Genomic DNA, 6524 nt, shown 5'->3' with positions numbered 1-6524 from the left:
ATAATGGCTCTTTAAATCCTGCTGACACAGCTGCTACAAACAGGAGAGATTTTAAAGATAAACTACTTTTCCAATTCTGTGGTGGGTTTTATCTAGGAAAATGTCATGCCAAATTCACTGTTGTCTAAATCAGTCGTTTATGATTGAGTATTAGAAAATTGAAGCGATTTACTAACTCTGATACATATGGACATATAAGTTATGTCTGAAAATACACGCAAACATAGAAATACCTGCAATTTTTTACAGGATCAGGCCATTGTGTCAGCTGAGTACAATATATTGTAAGTTCATAGTTTGGTTTTCAATTTTGTTCTCAGAAACTAAAACTGATTTGAGAAGAAAAGAAGAGAGTAACACACAACTGAATAGAGAAAAGAGTGAACTGGTGACACAGCTTAAAGGTGAATTGTTGCTTCATTGTTCCTTCATTTGTAGATTTCTAATTGACAGTGTTTGAAACTTGTTTCTATATTTCTAATTATGGGCATTGCAAGACTAAAATATCAAAACTGCTATGGTTTGGAAACAGAAAACAGTAACACACCAGAAAAGTGAGTTTCTTAAGTATGTCACTGAAGTGCTCAGTATCTGATTTTTTTTTTTTGGGCTATAGATATAATCACTTTAACCCTCTGCTTCAACAGGATGCCAGGATGGGCTCAACAATCAGGATGCTAAACTCCAAGGTTTGGATTTTATTTATTTATTTATAGGATCTTTGTGGGATTTGGACGGAATCGTTCAGGCAGATTTATCAGATTCATAGAATTATGCATTCGGGCCATCAGAGAAGTACAGCAAAAGAAACCTGGTGTGAATGTGTGCTGAAAAAGTGACCTTTTTAGGAGAGCCCTTTTTATGTTTTAAGATAAGAATCAGTGTTCGAGAGATGAGGTCAATTCACAAGTTTAGTAATGATTCACAGTGATATCATGAAACCTCTACAGATATACTGCTTCACTCTCCTTCTGACTGGAAGTACTACAAAGGATCACTTTATTTCTTCTCTTCTGACAAAATGAGCTGGACGGAGAGTAAAGAGGCCTGTGTTTCTATGGGTGGACAGCTGATAATCATAGAGTCTGAAGACGAGGAGGTACGGCAAAGCTGCAATGAAATAAAAGTATAAAATAAACGTTGGTGATTAAAATGGTGTAAAGATTCACCTGTTTGCACTGGGGCAAAAGGTTAAATGTTGATGATGTGGCTGCACAAATTCACACAGACTACTGAGCAACAGTTGAGAAGTAATAGTGACTGAATCAGTACAGTCATCTTTTTGTCAGTGAAGTCCAACACAACATGGATCTCTCTTTTTATTATTTAGAAACATTATCAAATTAATGTCCGTTCAAACTTTGAGTGTCTCTTTAACTCACTCTATTTCCCTCATTTTATCTCCTGTTACTCTTGCCTCTGTCCTTCTCTCTGTCTGTCAGTGGGAACCGTAAATTCCAACTCCTGAATCCTCTTCCCTCATTGTGGAACTTCTCCAACGGAGAATCAAGTGACATTTAACAACAAATTTCTGATGCAGCACCAAGAATCCATGAATCCACATTGTGGACCCACCTGTTTCAAGTGTCCAGTTAATTGTCATATACATAACAATGCGAACATCATTACCAGTGATGAAATTCTTAGCCTGAGAGCTAACTATACATACGTAGCCTCTTTGCACATGATGGTTACCGCAGTGTTTTGTTTAATGTTGCTATGGAAGAGGGGACAACACTCCTGCTATATCATGCCCATCTACAGGCCAGGGATCTGTATCTGCAACCTGATGGAAGCAGTCTGAAGAATGGATTGAGTGGGTGCCTGGGGTCATGTATGACTGAACAAGCTTTACGTATGGTGGCTTTGCTGTTGGGATGTGGGAGGTTGGGGGTGGGGAGGCATTGTGTGTGATCAGCTTCAGGTTGACTGATTTTTTTACCATCCGCTAAGAAACATACATTATAACTAGTGAGAGTCCAAATCCTATCATATTGAATGTGTCTTTCATGGATTGGATCATTGATCACATAACCAGATGCATATTGTGTCAATCTCAGAGGGAAAGATGTACACCTCTAATGATTAAACATATCTGATTAAACATTCACTGATTATGATTCATCCCTTTTAAAAGCAGGTGATAACAATGATAACAAATGTGGTTGGTATATGTATACTGTAGCCTCATGTAAGTACGATATCTGTGGTTCTAGTCTTTCTTAAAAAAGGTCGCTCCTAAACGTGGTGAAGAAGAATACTGGGTTGGTCTGACTGACTCCGAGATTGAGGGAGACTGGCGCTGGTTGGACAGCACACGTCTCAGTAAGACCTCAAGGTGATTATTCAGAGATATGACTGTTAAATGGTCTTTGTAAATCCATCTTCAGCTGAATTGACCAGAGTTATATGTTTTAATGATATAATTAATTCATGTTTCTGTTTGACTGTTTCCAAAACCTGGAGGTGACTGCAACTTCTTTTTATCCATTCAGCAAATGGCAACAAAAACAACCTGATAACTGGACTGGGCACAATGAGGAACATCCTGAAGGAGAAGACTGTGCACTGATGATACTGTCCTCTACGCATTATTTATTGCTGGATCGTTTTTGTGATGACGGAGTTCAGAAACGAGTCTGTGAAATAAAAATAAGAAAATATAAAGAATCACCGATAAAGTAACATGGCATATTGAAGGAACAGACAGAATTAAAATCTGCTATTACTCTTTTCAAAAAGATCCTTCATGTTAAGCCATTTGAATAAAGCATTTTTAAAGCATTTTTAAAGATTTATCTTAGCTAGAACAGAAATTGGTGATTTTGTGAAGCCCGTCTGTTGTAATGTTTTTCGATCTGTGTATGTGTGATGCGTGATTTGGTCTTGCTTTGTGGAATCTTTAGGACCTGTGTTTGATCAGCTGATTGTCAGAGTAACAATGTCTCTTCGTGCTATGTTTGGACATGTTTTGGATGTTTGATAACATTATTGTTTTTGATGTGGTGAGATCCTGATATGGTCATTTCTAAAGTTCTCTCATATATAATATTTTTACGTTGTCCTATTCACCAATAATATGCACAACCACATTCATTTCTTGCAGTATTGTTTTCTTACAGAATTATTGACATAAAATGTTGACATAAAATTGCTATGTACATTAATAAACACATTAATACATATACAGTTATTAATTTGTGTCAGCACTTTCCTCATTCTCGACACTGAGCAAGAAAACGAAGTGGTAAAAAGAAAAGAGCGGTTATGATCAATAAATTACAGCGTTTACCAGTGAGTTTTAAATGCCTTCAAGTTTCATATGTGTGAAATGTAGTATCTATCAGTTAAATCCTATGTTTTATGGTACGTATCACAATGTGTTATAGTCATTTCTTTAAGCATCACCCAACACTGCCTGGTACCTTTGCAGCTGAGGATGAGCTCCCATACATCTGAAGTTTCTGTCCTGATCTGCCCATCACATCTCCTGTATGAGGTGGAAAAGGACTCAGATAAACATTCATAAACATTTATTAAAACTCTCAGAGTAATGCATTTAATAATGATTTAGTTTGGCTTGATAAAAGGCAAAATGAAAAGCAGGTTAATACTAAAAGATATGACAATTAAATATATTGTGGTAAGGCAATAGCTCAGTCCAATATTAGTGGAACTTATTTTACTAATTATATCTTTGGTTGTTGCAATGGAAAATTCTTTTCTGCCACCTAGTGTCTCAACTCAGACGTTACTTCCTCAACCAGTATTAATCGCTGTGATACTTTTCAGCACACTCCTTTCAAAGGGTGTTTCCTGTGTTCAGAAACACAAGAATAGCAAGAGGAAGGTACTACAAGCAGGCATATTTGTCAAAGACTGATGAATGAAAACACCAGCTATGATTAGATTGTATATGTGGCAAATCTTGAGATTGAAACAGTCTGAAAAACAGCAAGTTAAATTCAACAAGGGTAAAGGGGTAATTCAAGTCAAGCTTTAGGGGAAATTAAAGTAAAGCATATGATAAATATGTTTTTAACATGGTGTAAATTACACACATCTGTTGATCACCAAATAAAAAACAAGCAAGTATTTAATTGTTCACATCCCAGTCTGAATAAATCTGAAAAGCAAAAACAGTAAGATGATGAAAACGTCTTGTACCATTTAAGTGAGGTTTCTCTGATTATATTATCAAGGTGGAATCAGACCAATTTCACCAAAAAAAGAGACAAAACAAAACAAAAAAATAAAACACATTGGGCTTCATTCACCAACCGCTCTGAAGAAAAAATTTCTTCTTAAAACCCACTTGGGTAGTTTTCGCAAAGATTCTGACATTCAGCAATATTTTCTTCTTACTTGGTATGTGTTATTAAGTAAGAATAGAATCTACACACACTCAAGAGCACTTTTACACACATTTGTGTGCTGACAGCTGTAACGACCTCGCCTCCTCCCTCGCCGGTTTCAGCCATTCCCCGCTCAGCATCGCCGGTTTACTAATCACCGGTCTGATCACCCTCATTCTGCACACCTGCCTTCACTTTAGTTCTCTCTGATGCCTTTCACTATTCAAACCCCTCCGCTGGATCAGTCAGTGTGAAGTCTACACCACCCATGTGTTTTCTGAGCCGTATATTGAGTATATATTGTTTCCCCCGTCCTTTATATATATATATATATATATATATATATATATATATATATATATATATATATATATATATCTCAGTGTGTGTGTGTGTCCTGTGTTTAAAATGTGTGCATGGTTTCCTGAACAGTATTTTTAGGTCTTAAGAAAAAGCCTTTGTCAATTTATCATACTGACCCTCCAGACATGTAAATAACTGTTCCTCATTCAAGATGAAAATCTGTAGTTATGAGAGTGGCAGTCCATTGCCATATATTTTTTGTGCCCAAGGTAATTATCAGTCTCTTTTCTCTGTCGGCCCTGTAGATGAACTCAGCCGTGTTTACAGTTCCCTCTCTTGAACTCAGCCTGATCTCACTTTGAACTTTGAGTCGCCCAGTATCTTCATACTTTCCCTGGCCGGTTATTAAATCACTGAGTTAGCTTGTGTAAACCGAATTATGAATATGATCCACAAGCATGTACAGTTGATGAGATGTAGCTCAGGAGATGTGTTGATGCAGAAAGTAAAGAAATGGGTGAGAGAGAGAGAGAGAGATGATGATGATGATGATGATGATGTTGGAAGTGCTGTTGTTTTCCTGGAGTAGTCCTCTCTGGATTTGTGGAGCATAAGCTGCTGCAGCTTCTGTCTCTCCCTGACTCGCCACGTTCCTATTGGGAGACTCCTCCCCTGTCCTCATCTCCCACCTCCCTCTCTCATATTTCTTCAGACTCCTCCATGGTCTGGGTCTTTACCATAAACAGACTTGAGTTCTTTCACTAAAGAGATGGAACTGGAGCTCAGCACAATTATAAACAAAACTTTTACTAGCCTTGAGTATGTACTAAAATAAAGTATGAACTATTTGGAATCTCTGTTTATACTTATATCTTCTAAAGAGTAGTTAATTATTCTGCCAGTGGGAGGGTGGCTGTCATTCAGTTCTTTATTTTTACACTGCCTCATCACAAACAATGTAACACATGAACAAAATCTATGACAATGTGATTCTGTATCTTGAGATAAAGACATTATGTTCACCACCTTTAGGTTATGTGACAGCTCTCTCTCTCTCTCTCTCTCTCTTTCCCCTTCCCCCTCTCTCCAGTGGAAACGTCATCCGGGTCATCCAGCCTTTCAGCCTTTCAACAGAACTCATCTGTTTATCTGTGGGAAAGGAGCTTAGAGTCCAGCATCTTTATATGTGAACAGAGGCCAATGACCAGAGGTCAGTAGGTCTCACATAACACAGCTGATTACGATCTCCATCATTCAAACTATACCATATGTTTTTCTTTTATAACATATTAATGAAATTAACATATTAACTTGAGATGTTATTGATTAGTTCATACGTTGAAAGGAAATTTGGGAGGACTATCAGTATGGCTGCAGTTTACTCCCTCCATTACACCACCAAGAGGGTTTTAGAGGTGTCATTATTTGAGGTACAGGCAAGTACGCCCGCATTGCATCAAATTGTTGTCTATTCTAGCCCCAAACAGTTTAGAGAGGTCTGGGTGGGGAAAGCTAGAACACAGCTGACTGTCCAGAAGAAAAATGTTGACTGAAAGCTCACAGCTGTCTACAGCTCCTGCCAAACTCTGATATAAGCAATGCTGCCTGCGGTCTCTGCCATCTTTCTTAGACCAGAGCTTTGCTCTTTGTCATTCTTCTCTTGTTTGAAAGGCGAGTGCTTCTGTCTTTCCTTCCTGACCCTTGGGGTATGTTGTGTGACATAGGTGCCCATAAAACATGTATGTGGCTAACTGTATTGAGTTAAACTGACTTAAACTTCAATATATGGATAACATCATTTTGATTTAACTTTGTTACAGACATGTAAAGCCCTTTGATACTTGGCTCTAAATAAACTCATATTAT

The sequence above is a fragment of the Chanos chanos genome, chromosome 7 (assembly GCF_902362185.1).
Source record: "Chanos chanos chromosome 7, fChaCha1.1, whole genome shotgun sequence".
Classification (NCBI taxonomy): Eukaryota; Metazoa; Chordata; class Actinopteri; order Gonorynchiformes; family Chanidae; genus Chanos; species Chanos chanos.
The sequence above is the reverse complement of the archived record's forward strand: the minus strand, read 5'-3'. Positions refer to the sequence as shown.